General features: G+C 40.9%; 1 long non-coding RNA gene across 4 annotated transcripts in view; it reads right to left on the minus strand.

Annotated features, from left to right (window-relative positions):
* Positions 1-522: 522 nt before the first annotated feature.
* LOC126084334 (uncharacterized) overlaps positions 523-17400 on the minus strand; it is a 49046-nt gene continuing 32168 nt past the window's right edge. For 2 of the 4 annotated variants that reach the window (XR_007519018.1, XR_007519021.1), the window contains 5 exons: positions 16592-16707; positions 15140-16383; positions 5878-5980; positions 5531-5678; positions 523-1427 (listed from right to left, as the gene is read on the minus strand). This is a non-coding gene — a long non-coding RNA (uncharacterized LOC126084334). The remainder of the gene's footprint in view (positions 1428-5530; positions 5679-5877; positions 5981-15139; positions 16384-16591; positions 16708-17400) is intronic. The other 2 variants (XR_007519019.1, XR_007519020.1) reach the window with 2 other exon arrangements.

The raw sequence follows: 17400 nt of genomic DNA on the forward strand, positions 1-17400 counted from the left end.
CAACCATTGACTAACATGGTGGTAGATGTACAATTGGAAAGAAAAAAAAGGAAATATATTTCCAAGCTGGAGTAGGGGGTGTTACTACAGGAGCCACCAGTCCAGACACCACTCTCGAGACTGATCAGTTCTAGTTGTGCCTGACTGAGGTTTGGGGAAAGTGCCCCAGAGCCTTTCCTCAAAGCCAATAGCTGACCATTCACACACTCACTAGCAAACACAAAACCAGCTTCAGGCTTTCCTTCATTATTCAGGGCAATTCTTTTTGACCTCTTACTTCATTCTCACACTTAAGACAGCGTCTATCCTTGTTCATACTCAGTTGGCATTGGTTTCTGGCCCCTCAGAATTAACAACAGATTTTGGCTTTCTGGGGGATTGACCCTTCCTCTCCCTTTCTTCCTTCTCCACACTCACCCTAGCCCAGTCCCATCCCCAGTGAGCCCTCCCTACGTTGGGCCAGCCCAGGAATGGGCTTTTCAAAGTTACCACAGGGGATAGGAGTGAAAGGGAGGTGTCTTAGTTGTCTAGTTCTGTTGTAACAGAAATACCACGAGAGGATGGCTTTAACAAAGGGAAATTTATTCTGGCACAGTCTCGTAGGCTACAAGTCCAAATTCAGGGCATCAGCTCCAGGAGAAGCCTTTCTCTCTGTGTCGGCTCCTGAGGAAGGTTCTTGTCATCAATCTTCCCTTGGTCTAGGAACTTCTCCGGCAAGAACCCGGGGTCCAAAGGATGCACTCCGCTCCCAGCACTGCTTTCTTGGTGGAATGAGGTACCACTGTCTTTCTTTTATATCTCAGAAGAGGCTGGCTCAAGACAATCCAATCTTGGAGATGGAGTGCTGCCTCATTAACATAACTGCCACCTATCCCACCTGTTTAACATCATAGAAGTAGGAGTTACAACACATAGGAAAATCACATCAGATGACAAAATGGTGGACAGTCACACAATCCTGGGAATCATGGCCTCACTAAATCGATACACATATTTGGGGGGGACACAATTCAATCCATGACAGGAGGAATCTGAGAGCTATAACTCCAGGCCTCTTCCTCTGGCACCTGAACCTGAGGGTCAGACCTACCTAGGCCATGATTTAGAAGTAAGAGTCTTAAAGCCAGAAATAGTATCTCTAGCTGTATTGCCTCTGCTTTAGATGATTAGATCTAGGAGCTCTTTTGGCCCAGTGGCCCAAGGCAGGTCATCAATGAGAAGGTCCAATAGCTTTGCTAAGTTTCAAACTACGCTTGGTACCACTGCCTCCCTCTCTCCTCTCCACTACCACATCCCACACCACCCAGGTCCCACAACCCCATCCTGGGTGGGGCCGAGTCCTAAGTAGTTAGTTAACAAGCTCCTCAGGTGACTCTGATCGGCTGCCCAGATGAGATTTACTGTGTTAAAGAAAGGTGGAAAGAGACCTAAAAAAAACCAAAAAAATCAGGTTAAATGGTTTCATGTTGCAATGAGAGGTGTGTTATTCAATTTTGTAGGCTTAAATATCCCATTTCAGCTTATATTTTTTAAATAATTCCTCTAGATAATCCACTCTGAGGATAAAAGAAGTTCCCAGGAACTCACACTGCTATTTTGATACTTTCTTAAGTGATTTAAGTCAGCAGTTATAAGACCTTGATTTCTGACCTAGCTTTTCAGACTGAAGGCTCAAAACAAGATGATAAACATTCAGGGAAGCAAGGCCTGTGCCAGGGGCCTTCTTCTCCACTATAATAAGAAAGGAGTGAAGGGCTCTGTTTTTCTTCAAAAAAACTAAAGGCACCATCAATACAGAGCACTTCAGTGGGATCTCGGACAGAACTTTCCAAAACAAAACAATTTCCAAAGTTATAAACACACCAGCTATTTTGGAAAATGTGAGGCTCTCTGGTCATCATCAGTTTGTAATTGTTAAATTTTTACAAGTGAGTTGAAAAGGAAGTATTTTGGTAACAAATTTCTCAAACGAAATAGCAAAGGCAAAATTATCCCAAATTTGTTGCTCTGCGTGACATAAACAGGACAAGTTTGTTTTTCGATAGGAATTCTCTTTCGCACCCTCATTTGCTTCAGAAGAATAGCCAGATGTATCAGCTTTATTTTGCAAAGAAATAAAGGAAAATAAGAAAAAGGAAGATGAACAAAAAAAAAAGGAATGCAACCTGGAAGGCTCACTCCAAAGCAGACCTCTGGTGGTTGGAATGTTACCTGTTCATCCCAGGCACTCATCTCCTGGTGCTAAGCACACTTCACCCCAGCCAACCCCACAGCCCGTAAGTATGGACCCTGCCAGTGTTGGAGGAGGAGAAAGATGAGCAGGTCCTAGGATAAGGTCACTACTTAGGTCATGCATATCTGTAACTAAGCCTCCTATAGGGGTCACTCATCTTCCACACCCACTCCCTGCCCACCCGCCTAGCCCACCCTGGTCTGTACCATCAGAATGCAATCATTTTACAACAGACTTCTCTATTCTTACTGCTCTTCAAAATTTTCCTGCCCAGTGAATATCTGGTTTGTGGATTATTTTGCCCCAGGCATATCCATTTGCATTTTTCCATGATGATTCGTAATTTGTCTCTGTCTTTCCCATTTTCCTAATTCCTTTAGGTTATTCCTTTGCTTCTGCTGGTGTTTGTCACATTTCTCCATTCAGAATCATCTGTGAATTTCATTTTCAAGCCCTTTCTCCCTCCCTCAAGTCGTTAATAAAGACAGGTCTGAGTGAGATGGGAGTAAAGGCCAGCTTCCTGACCCACCCTGGAGACCACCCGCCCGAGACAGCCCAGCGTCCTGAAGCCTGTTTACCTCCATTTTTCCATCCATATGACAGAATAGGCAGCCAAGATGCTCTGCCCTCATTTATGCCCCATCAAACTTCAGAGTTCATGGATGGAACACCTGTTCCTGTCCATTTGTGTGCTGGGGTTACAGACAAAAGAAAAGGCCTTGCCTAAGCCTCAAGAGCCCCATGGCAAATTGTTGTTAATTTAATGTTTGCAATATGGAAATATAATCCTCCCTGCCCCTCTCCACCTTGTGGGAAATTACATTCCTCTCTACACTCCCAAATGATCCACAGGGCTCCCTTCACTCTTTATTATTGTACAGGACAAGCAATCTCCTTTTCGGATTAGACAGCAGGGAGCCAAAGCCGCTCAGACCTTCCAAAATCATTTGAAAACTGGCCTGCAATGTTTTCCCCTGTCACTGAGCCTCTTACTTCCCATTTTGTGCAAATTGAGTTATGCTGATCAAGGCATGGCTTTACCAACTAACAAAACCTAATTCCATGTAGGTCCTGGGAAGCAGGTAAGGGGCTGAAATCAGGATGCTCAAGGAGGAGATGCAAATCAGATTTTAAAATAATTTTTGAGGATAACAGGGATCCTAGAGAGATTTCTTCTTTCCCCGAACCAGTTTTTGCTACTAGCTTGGCCCATCATTCAACCAGAGCTGAGCAGATTTCCTCAGTCTCAGGATAAGGAGTTTGAACTAGACAGTGTCTAAGACCCCTTCCAGCTCTATGATTCTATCTGAAGAGTTTCACAGAGTACAGGAAGGAGTGTTTCCTACCCCCAGCAGATGCTCTCGATGCAGAGGGAATGGCTACAGGGCTAAGAACTTGGCCTTCTTATGAGTGCCAGGGCTCTCTTTAAGACCTCAAAGGGCTATTTGAATCATTTTTACTATGGCACATTTTTTTTCATAGTATCATGCAGAAGATACAATCAAAATCAGCCCTGGTCAAAAACGGTTAAGTATACAGAGCTTGTCTCTGTTCTTTACACATCATCTTTATAAAATAATTGCTCACATAGCTCCCACACTCCCCCTCCTTGAATAGGGGCCTATTGTATGACCCACTCTTAAGAATTCATTCAGGTGTTCACAGCTGACACAAAATGTTACTTCACAAGGGTACTTTCATTAATTCAAATACTCAGAGAAGGGCTCCCTGAGGATAGCAGTTCATTCATTCATTCTTGAAATACTGAGCACCTACTAAATGCCAGGCATAGGAATAAAAACTGGGTATGCAACAACAAAAAAGACATGACCCCCCATCCTTGAAGAGTTTACAGTTCATCAGGGAGTCAAATGAGTAAACAGTCTGGTGCTGTGACGTATTTACAAGAGTGGCTTGTAAGAGTTAAATAGGATGACCATATAATTTATAGTGCAAACCAGGACATTTTTAGAGTAACTTGTTGCCATCGAGTTGACGCTAACTCATGGCGACACCATGTGTCTGAAGTTAGAACTATGCTCCATAGGGTTTCAATGGCTGACTTTCAGAAGTAGATCTCCAGGTCTCCCTTCCAAGCAGCAACTGGGTGAACTCAAACCTCCAACACCAATGCTTCGATTAGTAGCTGAGCATGTTAACCATTTGTACCGCCCAGGGACTCCATTTTTCTTTTTTTTTTTTAGAGTAACACGACCCCAGTGCCGTCGAGTCAATTCCCACTCGTAGCAACCCTATAAGACAGAGTAGAACTGCCCCATAGAATTTCCAAGGAGCACCTGGCAGATTTGAACTGCCGACCTTTTGGTTAACAGCCGTAGCACTTAACCACTACCCACCAGGGTTTCCCTTTCAGAGTAAGGGGAGAGCAATATTAAGTAATACGCCAGAGAAGTGCATCAACTAGATCCTTCATAGACAAACCAGCACATATGACCCCCTAACTAAAGAGAAAGACCTGCTATTTATTAAACCACTTTATGTCACCATTGAGACTGAGCCTCACATTACTCAGCTAAGACCTTTACCCAGAGAATTAGATGATGACTGAAAATCAGCAACAGTTTGCATTCCTTTTTCTGATGATTTCTGTAAAGGATGCTATTCATTATGACTTTTCTTCCCTTTTTCTTTTACAAGTGGCTCCCCATAGAAGTAGTTATTAGTAGAATCTTAATAATTAATAAGTTAATTAAGCATTTACATTTCGGGCATCTACTCTGTGAGTTAATATTATGCCCAAATCCTTATAAGACTTCTCCTGTATTTTCAATGCACTTTGCTATAAAAACACTATCTACGGGGCCAAGCCCGGAAGACTGGGTTACAGGTGAAATTATTTTATAATAAACTTCCTCCTTCCTCCAGGTCCTCCCTGGTGGCTCTGTGTCATACTGGATTTAATCCTATACCCTAATGATTTCACAGGTATCTAGTATAGAAAATTATTTTTCTGTCCCGTTAGCCCCAGTCCAAGGTCTTTTTGCTAGGCAGTTAGGATCTTTTTTTTTTTTTAGGATCAGGGATGAACAAAAAAGGGTTTAGTATATGTTTGTTTGTAATTAAGAGGCTCTCTTTCCACACCCTATTGCTATTGGATCTCTTATATAAGAGTTTACCCTTTAGCCCTATGGCTCAATATACACTGTAGAAATAATCATATTCTAGCCTTCCTTGAACTTTTCTTTCCAAAATAATTGAGGCCCAGTGGCCCAGGTGGGCCCAAAGAGCCCAAGGAAGCCAGCCATCCAACACACTAAGCCTTCACATATGACCGACCTTCATCTCCCATCTAGATGTGTAGTCAGGCCCTTAGAACAAGATGGCGCCATGGTCCATGACATAAATTCTTCCACAGCTGCTCTATCATCCAGAAATAGGTCTTCTCTGTTGTAAGGAAATTCCAAATGTGAACCTCATTCTGGCCCTGTATTTATTATCCAAAGTCACAAATATAAGGACCAAATTAGCACATTGCGTAGTTAACAAATAGCCCCACAACTTAATCAAATGTATGCATATTTAGAACTCTGATATCCCACCATCAATAACTGGTGAGAAGGAAAAGCACGAAGGACAATCATAGGCTTAGAATGTCTCACAAAGAATCCCAATAAAGAACTTACCATAAACAGCATGCTTAAGAGTGAGACAATAGAAGTTTTCTCTGGCATCAGGAATGAGACAACTGTCCCGATGCTCACCACTCTATTCAGTTCAGGTCTCAGCCTACATAATCAGACAAGGAAAGGAAAGAATTAAATTACTTATTATCTACAGGTGACATAATCTCCTAAATAGAAAATCCAAAAAAATTTACAGACAAAAATATTAGCATGAATAGAGAACAAATGTGCAAGGTAGCAGTCAGTACACAAAAAATCAATAACATTCCTCTACTCTAGCAATGCCAAATTAGAAAGTGTAATTTTAGACAAAAACTGTAAGGTAACCAGGAACATACTTAACAAGAGATTGGTGAAACTTCATGGAAAAATATTATAAAACCCTTTGAGATACAAGAAGGAAGATCTAAATAGATAAAGAAATATCCTGGACTCGGGGTAGGGAAGTTTCAACATTGGTATAATAATAATTCTGCTCAAATGCATCTATAAATTCAATATCATTCCAGAAAAAAAAAAAATCTTGACACTTTTTTGTGGAACTTGTCAAATAATTTTAAGGAAAAAATGAATAAAAACAATTTTTACTTTACTAGTTGTCAATAAGTGCTCTAAAGCTACACTAATTAAAATAGGGTTAGCACCACACACCCATGGAACAGACCCACACCTATACAGAAACATTAGAAAGGAAAGAGGTGACAATACCAGTCAATGGAGGAAGGATAAGCTATTTAATAAGTGATGCGGATTCAGCTGGCTATCCATACAGAATAAGTAAATTAAAATTAATTTCCTATGCAAAAATAAGCCTCATATGAATTAAAAGCATAGATGTAAAAAAAAGCAATGCTATAAAACTTTTAGAAGAATATACAAAAGTAAATCTTTATAACATTGGGCTAAGGGAGGGTTTCTTATACAAGGCATAAAACATGCCAACCATAAAGGAAAAGATGATAAATTCAACGACAATAAAGTTTAAAATTTTGGGGTAAAAAAACAAACATAAGAATTAAAAGATAAGCCACAAATTAGAAGATATTTCTAACCCTTAAAGCCAAAAAGGAATTAGAATCAGTATCCAGAATACACAAATATCCTTCACATCAAAAACAAACCAAAAAAAAAAAAAAAAAGGTAAAGGATATGAACAGGAAGTTTGCAAAGAAAAAAACCTGGATAGCCAATAAACATATGAAAACATAAAGGAAATATAATTTCACACTCACCAGATTAGAAAAAAATTAAGTCTTCTAACACATATTTTGGCAAGGATGAGGGGAAGCAAGATATCTATACTACTGGTGAGAATATAAATATCTCAAGCACTTTGGATAGTAATTTTACATTATCTGGGACAGTTGGAAAAACACACGGCACCCAGGTAATTTTACTTCTAGGTAATTACTGTAGAGAAACTCTCACATATGTGCACAAGAAAACTTCTACACAATTGGTTATTGCAATTTTATTTATAATACCAAAATGTCAGAAAAAATCTAAATGCCCATCAGTAGGGAATTGCCAAACTATGGTATACATGCAGTCCCCAGATTATGAACAAGTTCTGTTCCTGAGTCTGTCTTTAAGTCAAATTTGTATGTAAGTCAGAACAGTTAGGTATGATTCGTATCTAACGTCCGTTAGTCAAACGTTTGCCTTAGTGTATAGTATGTAGTGTACCTTCTGTATACAAAAAATTAAAGAAACACTTCTAGATACACTAAACCCTCTTTAACATAATAATGCTGTAATAATAATAATGTTTCGAAGTGCATCGCAAAGTAGTGCCCATTGTAACTACCTGGAATTTTTAATATAATAGGCTTTATCGGGGTTGGTTCATAACTATGGGTTGTACATAAGTCAGACGTTCGTAACCCAGGGACTGCCTGTATTCATATAATGGAATACTAAGCCACTGTTAAAATGAATGAATAAATAATTCTATAGGTGGTAATGTGGACAAATCTGTAAAATACAACGTTGAGTAAAAACCATTTATGTACATTTTAAAAACTCAAAACAATATATTGAGACTATTATACCTATGTAGTCAATGTTAAAAATTCACATGAGAAGAATAAATACTAATTTAAAGATAGTGGTTATCATTGGGGTCTATTTTATCTATAATATTTTATTTCTTTTTAAAGAAAAGATGTGAAACAAATATAGCAAAATGTTAACATTTCTTAAATCTGGATGGTAAATGCATTAGTATTTGTAATATTATTTTGGTGTGTATGTAATTAGCATTTCCATAACTTCAACAAAAAAGGATTAAAAAGAAAAGAGAAGAAAAATATTAAATATTAAGTAAAGAGTGTATCAATAGGTGAATAAGTTAATAAATGAATGGGCACCCCAGGCCTCCGGGCATGTTACACAAACAGTGGTAGAATATCAAGTTACTAGGGCCTTAGATTTAGCACATGTGGAAATTGAGACCCAAGGAAATTAAGTGACTTCCCCATACTGCACAAGTAGTCAGAACTGAAACCCAGACCTCTTAATCCACAGCCCAAGACTCTTTCTTAACCATGACTCAGATCCATATCATTTCCTCTCCATTAGAAGATACCAAGAATTATAAGCATTAGGAACTGTTAAAGAGAACCAATGTGGGACTGTCCTCAACAACCCAAGAGTCATTCTCAGATGGTTTTTCCCAATGGAAAGGATAACACTTATAAATTGTCTGAGAAAAATATATAGTAACTTGTTTATGCCCTGGCTTCACCGGGAGCCCTAGAATCCCGTTGCCGTTGAGTCAATTTCAACTCATAGTAACCCTGTAGGACAGAGTAGAACTGCCTTATAGGATTGAACTCTAGAATAACTTTTGCCAATTGTCAATTATGGGCAAACACCATGGAAGAAAAATCAATATTCCAAGGAATAGTTGACTGGGGTTGCAAGAACCCTGCTTATTACCTGGTCAGTAGTATAAGACCTAACAGCTCATCTTTCTGAAGTCAAAAGCTCCTTGGGACCCTACTATAACACCCAACAATCTTCCTCAAACTGTTGTGTATTCTGGTCTCTTGAGCAATCTCCAGATACCCTCATGCAGGTAATTTAATTTACTCATGGAGTCTGAAAGCAGTAAGCTCCCCAATTTATTCCTTTCATCCTCTTCCCACCCACCTTAACCATGGCTTCAATCATAAAGTACTCATTATCTGCACTGAAGACTGAGTTTCCAAAGTCCTTTCCAGGCCCTGCTGCATTATTATAATTAACAATAGTAGCTAATTTTATTGAATGTTTACGATAGGCTAGGTATCATTCCATATACTTTTTGATTAACTCATTTAACCCTATGATTTTTTGATTAACTCATTTAATCCTATGAGGTGTAAAAAAAAAAAAATTTTTTTTTGTAGGTATGATAATTATCATCATTTTAAAAACACAGAATCACAAACACAGAGAGACTTAAGAACATTTTCCAAGGTCACACAGCTAATAAAGTGGTGGAAGAGAATTCAAACCCAGGCAGTTTGATTCCCAAACCTGAACTATCACACACTACACTGAACTCTATTCATTGAGTGCCTACTCATTCTTGAGAAAGAATTCAAAAGAAATGGAGGCAATTTGCCATTACTCCATGGCCTTTGACTCAGCTACTGTTAAAGTCACAGTGTCTAGGGGACACTGTGTCTTGGGGACAACAACGGAAATACTGTCCATGCTCCAAGCCTCTGACCAAAGGTGAGGTCTCAGAGGGACTCTCTGTCCCAGTTTATGGCAATTTTTCATTTGTGAGGGGCAGTGACCTCACCATTATTTCCCTGGTGCCTAATAAAGGATCTGATACATGGTTAGTAAATATTTGTTAAGTGAATCAAAATGGCAAAACAATATGACCTAAGAGAAAGGAATAGGCTGAGACTTCTGAAAGTTCAGGAAGAGCGGTAACCCCCAAAGTTGTTTGGATGTACAAATGAGTATATGTGTGTTTGAACTGAGGTTCAAACACAAGTGATTTTTCTGATCTAGCCCAAAAGAAGAGCACGGGTAGCCATTTCCCTAGGTGGAATTTAAGCCTAGAATCTTCAAAGAAAAGTCAATTAAATCTCTGCTCAGAACATCAACCTTTCAACCATTGTGCTGTGCCTTGGCCCAGGAGACCCTGAGAATTTCAGCGAGTCCCATAAGGCCTTTGTCTTTCAACCTTAAAGGGAACTGAGAAAATGGTAGTTGATCTTGCAAGTCACATGGACCCGTACTAACAAATAGTAAAAGCTGGCTTTTAGGGTAAGCCAAGGACAAGCGATGTCTGCATACCTCTCTCTGGCTTGATTGAGATTTAAGTTTTCTCTGCCATACCCTAGAACATGTATAGCTTGTATATTTGTACCTTATAAAGAGCTTACGCCTCAAGAACTTCCAAGGGTTTCCTGAGACCCACTTATACACAAGAGTCTTTGTCGCTCACAGAAGGCATGGATCCCTGAAGGTAGTTAGCGATCTCAGCAGCCAGGTCTCTCAGGAAATTCCAGGTAACCCACAAGCATTTCAGGAGCCCTGGAAATTCTCTAATGGACTAACACAAACATGCAGAGGCACAGCTTTAACAGGGCCAGATTGACCCAGAGGGTGCAGAGGTGTTTACTCTGTTTGGCCCCTGTGCAGGCTGAGAGTCTGGGGCGGGGGGGAGGCGGGGGGAAGCTCACACAGTCTTGTGCAGCCTTTCTTTGGGGTCCAGCAGCTCTCTCTGAGAACTGTATTTGTTTGGTGCACTCACATCCTTCCAGGGTCTCCGGAAAGCCTTTTTGGTTGCTGTCTTAGAGCACACAGCAGGCAGAAAAGCCAACGAGAACCTCAGATCACCATCTCACCACAGCTCCTGTGTTCACCTCCCCCAGCCTGGACTCCTACCTGGGGAGGAGGGTGTCTAGAGGGGAAGAGAGTGAGGGACAAAATCCCTTGCTGCTGGCTTCACCTCTAATCACAGGAAAATTTTCCACCATTTCCATTATTTCTGGCATGGAGCCATGCTGTAGGAAGAGAGACGTTTTGTTCAGGGAAGAGGAGAGATGGGGTCTGGTGAGGGAGCTAAGAGAGGCAGGGAGGAAGTTGAGTGGGAAAGCAAGAAGAAAGAAGCAAAGGAGGGCAGAAAGAGAAGCAGGACTCGCTGTTTGCTAATCAGTAGGGCCAAAATGTCTGGGCAGGTCACTGAATAGCAAAATGTGTAGGAGGAGTTAGATTTGTGTATTTCATTATGAATCGTGTTCAGTCAATGCATATTGACCTAAGTACACTGTGACAGATATTACTTTTAATTCTGTGTCACTCACAGTGACTTTAGTAGTCATGAGGGGGAGGAGTTGTACACCTTACGGTTGCTTGATTCATTGTCAAATATAATTTGGTTTTACCAAATAGCTCATAATGCAGTTCCCACCCCTCACTACCTAAAAATTATAAACAAACACATGTGTGAACACCCTACCTTGTAGGTACACAGATAAACTGCAGGTTATATACATTTCTGGGTTCACAAATGCAACTTCATGCCTTCCTCTCCCACTCCAGAAGACATTGGAATGTGGAAGAATGAGGGTTATTGGTTTATAGACATAATTTAGTGTACAGATTTAGCTGTGTCCCCCAAAAAGGTGTGTTGAAGTCCTTATCTGGGTACCTGTGAATGTGACCTTGCATGGAAATGGGATCTTTGCAGATGTTATCAGCTACGTTAATAGGAGGCCATACTGATTAGGGTGGGTACTAATCCAATACGTGTGGTGTCCTATAAAAGAGGAGAAGAGACACAGGCACATACAGAGGGAGAACAGCCATGTGACAATACCCCAAAACAAAAACCAAACCTGTTGCCATCAAGTCAATTCCAACCCATAGTGACCCTATAGGACAGAGTGGAACTGCCCCACAGGGTTTTCAAGAAGAGACTGGTGGATTCAAACTGCCGACCTCTTGGTTAGCAGCCAAGCTCTTAACCACTGCACCACCAGGGCTCCACATGACAACAGAGGCAGAAATTGTAAGCCAAGGAACTCCAAGGATTGCTGGGAGCCACCAGAAGCTAGGAGAAAGGCATGGAACAGATTCTCCCTCAGAGCCCTCTGAAGGTATCAATGCGGCCAACACCCTGATTTCAGACTCCAGCTTCCCAGACTGTGGGACAATAAATTTCTGGTCTTATAAGCCACCCAGTTTATGATGCTTTGTTATGGCAGCTCTAGGACATTAATACACTTGCAATTGAAGCTGTCAACTAATAGGTTCTTGTCGAGCAGATTAGAGAATTGAAGTCACCCGAACACAGGGTTGGAAGAACAGAAAGGTTTATTTACAGTTTGCAAACTGGGAGACAGGCAGGGTCTCATGACCAAAGGCTGCCAGCTCCCTGAACCAGGGAAGATTTGCACCTTTTATAGGGAGTGACATATATGTGTATGAACAGTGAGGGAAGGATCTTCAGTCTTTTGATGCATGCACAGTCCACATAATTTTAGTGAATGGGCTTTTGTGCATGGCTCTAAAAATATTGTCCACAGTCCTAAAAAAATGGTGACGACTCACTACTGCCACCCCAGAAAGGTCATAGAGTGGGTAGATTCGGAGTCAGTGTGCCTGACAAGAGAAGACAAGAAACCTGGGGATTCAACCAATCATGGTGAAGTGCTGTAAAAGTTGTAACAAAAATGTAGCAAGAGTAGGCTTTTCTGAAAAACAACAATTATGGGATGGTTAATAACCCTTAATAACCCTTTCATGACTGCCTGCTTCGCGATGACTTTATTTTCAAGAGTAACCATTCACATGCTTTGGTACTGAGATTATTAAGAGTTGAAAATCATTTTTAGTGAATCCATAAAAGATCCAGACTTGCTGCTGTGACTTTAAACCCGTAGGCCCCAGAGCAGACCTTCCAGATTCTCCCAGGCACAAATGTTACAGCATCTAGGCATGGTGGTCACAGTGAGACACCTTCCCCCACTCTCAACAGGCACTACAAAATAAAGGAAGTACCACACTACACTGGGAGTTAAACTCTAAAACACAATCATAATGGGTCAGAGCAGGTATCAGCAAAATTCTGGGACATGCTGTGCCCTGGGAAAGAAAAGTGATAGGAAGAAGAGAGGAGATAGCAGTATACCAAGCATTTCCACAGACAAGAAGGGAAATAAAATCACAGAGGAAAGAGGAGAATGGCGGCAGGGCAGATAAGGTGGCGAAAATCGCTCCTTCCCGCCCTTGATGACTTTTAAAATTTCCTCAGATCATGAATCATCACAGTCTTTCAAAGAGTTGACTTGTATGGGTCTTTCCAATATACACCCCATCCTAGGAGACATTTCTGGAAAACAGTATTAAGAACTTTGGTTATTAAGACTATTTCTCTAGGTTGTTTTTGATTTACTTTTAAAATCCATCTGTAAGATCTACATTGTAATTGCTCCCGTGACTTTTCTACAAGTTTTAAATCTAATAAAATTAATCGTTATGATATAATGAAGTGGTAAATAAGGCTTTGAAAATGTAAATCAATGTGAATATTAGCCTGTGTATTCATAAGGCTTTCCCTTAAAGGTCTTCCCTTAAACTCAGACCAATACTCCTTTTGCTCTTTAATCGGGAGACTGCAGGATACTACCAGGCTTGTCCTTGTAACCTCTTAAGTCCTTTAGGGATCCTAAAGATTAGGAATTTCCTAATCTACCCAAAAGCCAGTCTGAGCTTGCATTAAAACTAGGGAGATTAAAAAAAAAAAAAGACAGAGGGTTTAGCACTAAACACCACCTGGCAGAGCTAGGACCAAGCTTAAAGGATCCTGGCAAATTAAACCAACAAAAGGTGTTGGTGCTGGCTCAGTGGGCCAGGGGAATTTTTTAAATATAATTAGTGCCTGTCACCTTTTATCTTGGGTCAGTGGACACGTTTGCCCCATTGACAGCCAGTTTAATCGTTCACTCTATTCACTTGAATGTCAGAGAATTCTCCGGTGGAGAAGAACTCAAGGAGTTGATTTAAATAAAAAAGAAATGACAGGGAAAATGGTTTTAAAGCTCTCAGGACAATTTACTTAAAACTCATAGCCTGTATAAAGGAGCCCTGGCATTGCAATGGTTAAGTACTCAGCTGCTAACCGAAAGATCTGCAGTTCAAACCCACCAGCTGCTCCACAGGCAAAAGACTTGGCGTTCTGTTCCTATAAAGATTACAGCCTGGGAAACCCAGGGAGTGGTTCTACTCTGTCACGTGGGGTTGCTATGACTCTGAATTGGCTCAACAGCACTCAACAAGAACAACAACCTGTTATTAATGATGGCAATTTCCCTGCAACAGTTGAAGGGGTCCTCAGGCTCTGTTGTCAGTTCTCTGCCATTCACTGCATTCAGTGCCTTCGAGGGGTCACCCACTAAACACCACAGCTGCTGATTGCCCTCTGACCACAGCTCCAAGGTGTACTCATGTTTCCCACCCAGAAACACCAGAATGAAAGCTCCAGGAGTCTTGTTTATCAATGTATCCCCAGCACCTAGCCTAGTAGTACATAGTAGTTATCCAATAAATACTCACTGAATGAGTGAATGATAACCCCCAGTGACCTGTCACCAATATCTACCAAACATTTCTAGACTCACACTCAGAATCTCCCCCTTGCCCCTCCAACCACCTTCCCCTCCTGACACAAATCTATAAAGAACCCAGAATTTGAAATCTGCATTTAGCTTAGGTTCCTCCTCTCTGGGCCGTATATCGGGTCCTCCTTCACTGATCAAGTTCTCTTTAAATGTGTCTGATTATCTCCTTTGGCTCCTGCCAACAGCCAAGGCCACAATACACACCTCAAGCTTTTATTATAATAATAGCCATCCTTATAATTTTCTATTTTGTCTTTATTCAATACACCCTGCAAACTGATACTGTATCTAAAATACTGCATTTTGACAGAGTTTCTTAACTTCCTAGCCTACGATGGCTTTGCACGTGCGCTGAGGCCAAAAACAGAGGCAGGAATATACAAAGGAGCAAGCACTGCATGGCTCATCTGCCACCAACAGGATACCCTATGAGACCCTGGGAAAGTTGCCTCACCCCTCTGAATCTCTGTCATCTCATGTGTAAAATGTAAGGCTTGGAATAGACGGTTTCCAAAGATATGTTTACCCTAAAAAACTGGGTATCCTGCCAAGTCCACAAAACCCTCCATTAATTTCACATTCTGAATCCATCCAAATTATGTCCCAATCCCCACCCCATACAGGCAACTTACCTTCTACTCCAATCAAGTTTCTGATCCCATGCCCCATAGGCTCAATTCCAGCATTTCACCTTGGCTCATCTTACTTTTTTTCCCACGTGACCCATTTTGTTCTCTGTCCAAATTCTGCACTTCCTTCAAGGTCCAACTCAAGTCCAATTTCTATGAACCCTTCCCTAACACACCTGCCAACAAGGACATCCTTTTTATCCAATTCCCTGTTGCAAAGTAACACTTTTTCTCCCCAAAGCAGATACTTCAGGGGAAGCCTTCTACTGGGAAGTAACAATCAACCACCAAATGAAGATGGTGGCAAATGTTCTAAGCCTTTAAAATCATCTACCCAGCTTAAGCATCTAAAATTAACTCTTACTTATTCATGTTTTGCTTTAAGGTTACATGTATACTAGAAAATTCTATCCTCTTGGCAATTAATATGGAAGAATTCTCCTCTGCAAGAATAGTGTATGTGTTGCAAGGGATACTTTGAAAAGCCACTAGGGCGGAAAGGGAAGTATTTTGAAAGAATGAAATCCCAGGGAACATGCTCATGTAACAAGCGGTAGATCCCTAAATGCCTTCTAAGGAGGGCAATTCCTCCTGACTATAGGACTTTCATTTTGCTGAGCACTGAGATGAGTGGGGTATTAAACTGTAACAGGGTATTGAATGGGGCTTTTCCTACTGTCTAGAATTTTTAACATAGTCCCAAACTGAGAACAACAGAGAAAAATAGCCTTGCATTCCAGGGAGAGATGCTGAACACACAGAACTTACTAAAAAAAAAACAGCAAAAGGGCCCTATGATTCTTAGCCCCATTACATATCTGCAGTCTGTAGAAGAGAAACTTGGAGGCATATAAATCAGGGCCTACTTCTCATTTGTAGAATTACAAGTATGCAATTGCTCTTTGAGAAAACAATGGAGTCAGATTGAAACTAGGTTGTTGCTTTTGGCAGTCTTCACCAACACCATAATTCAAATGCATCAGTTCTTCTTCAGTCTTCCTTATTCATCATCCAGCTTTCACATGCATATGAGGAATTGAAAATATCATGGCTTGGGTCAGGCACACCTTAGTCTTCAAGGTGACATCTTTGCTTTTGGACAATTTAAAGAGGTCTTTTGCAGCAGATTTGCCCAATGCAATGAGTCATTTGATTTCTTGACTGCTGCTTCCATGGGCGTTGATTGTGGAGCCAAGTAAAATGAAATCCTTGACAACTTCAATCTTTTAGGTAGTCTCTGATAAACTCTAGGCCAGACAGAATAGAATAGTGTTTAAGAACATGGTTTTGGAATTAATATGGCTTGGGTTCAAATCGTGGCTGTCATTTACTAGGCAGGAAAACTCACAGGAGTTATTTCACCCTTGTGAGCCTGTGTCCTCATCCTTAAAATGCAGGTAACAATAGTGACTACTTCACAAGGTTGTGGTGAGGATTAAAAGCGGTGATACTTACAACGCACTTAGTGCAGAGTCTGTTTGTTGGTCAACGAATGTGAGCTACTATTATGTACCAGATGTTCAGCCAGCCAGCAGCAGAAACTCAACTCAGGAAGACACTTTCTTCTCCATCTAGAACACAAATATTTATTCTTTATATGAAAAATCTCTTTCCTATTTCACATGAGATTTTACTTCCCAGTAAACAACTATAAACCTCAAGCACATATCCGGATTGCAGAGGCTAGTAGGGAGACCCATAAGAAAGCATGCAACAATGACGAAAATCTGTTTTGCACAGCTCTCCCTCAAATTTTGCAGCTAGGGGGCACCCCGTGGGAGAATCACCCACTGAGTGTTACAGTATTCCCTGATTCCGTCCACGAGCAAAGGTAGAGTTCCATTTCTTCATAATTATCATCCATAATGGTCAAAAACTTAGGGGACATAGGTAGCAGTGTAAGGAATCACATGGATAAAACGTTAAGTCAGGAATCAAGGGTTTATATAACTTTATTCTTAGAAAGGTGGTTGCCCTCACAGACACAAATGGCTTTGTTGTTGACGGTGACATCACCGAATGCCTCCTCTGTCACATATTTTTCCATGTTACCCGTAACTAACCCTTTGCCTGAGTTACAGCACTTTCCTCTTGGTGCTGGAACACTTAGGCTCTCTCTTCTCTAACCTGACTGATCTTGCCACAGGCGGTTACTGTGACCTTGGATATCTCAGAGCCATCCTATAACCAACTGAGCTAATTGGCTTAGACACTCTTAGGAATGATGCAGGGGCCCCTGCCTCCAGGATACAAACACTCTATTT

Source organism: Elephas maximus, chromosome 10, assembly GCF_024166365.1.
Source record: "Elephas maximus indicus isolate mEleMax1 chromosome 10, mEleMax1 primary haplotype, whole genome shotgun sequence".
Taxonomy (NCBI): domain Eukaryota; kingdom Metazoa; phylum Chordata; class Mammalia; order Proboscidea; family Elephantidae; genus Elephas; species Elephas maximus.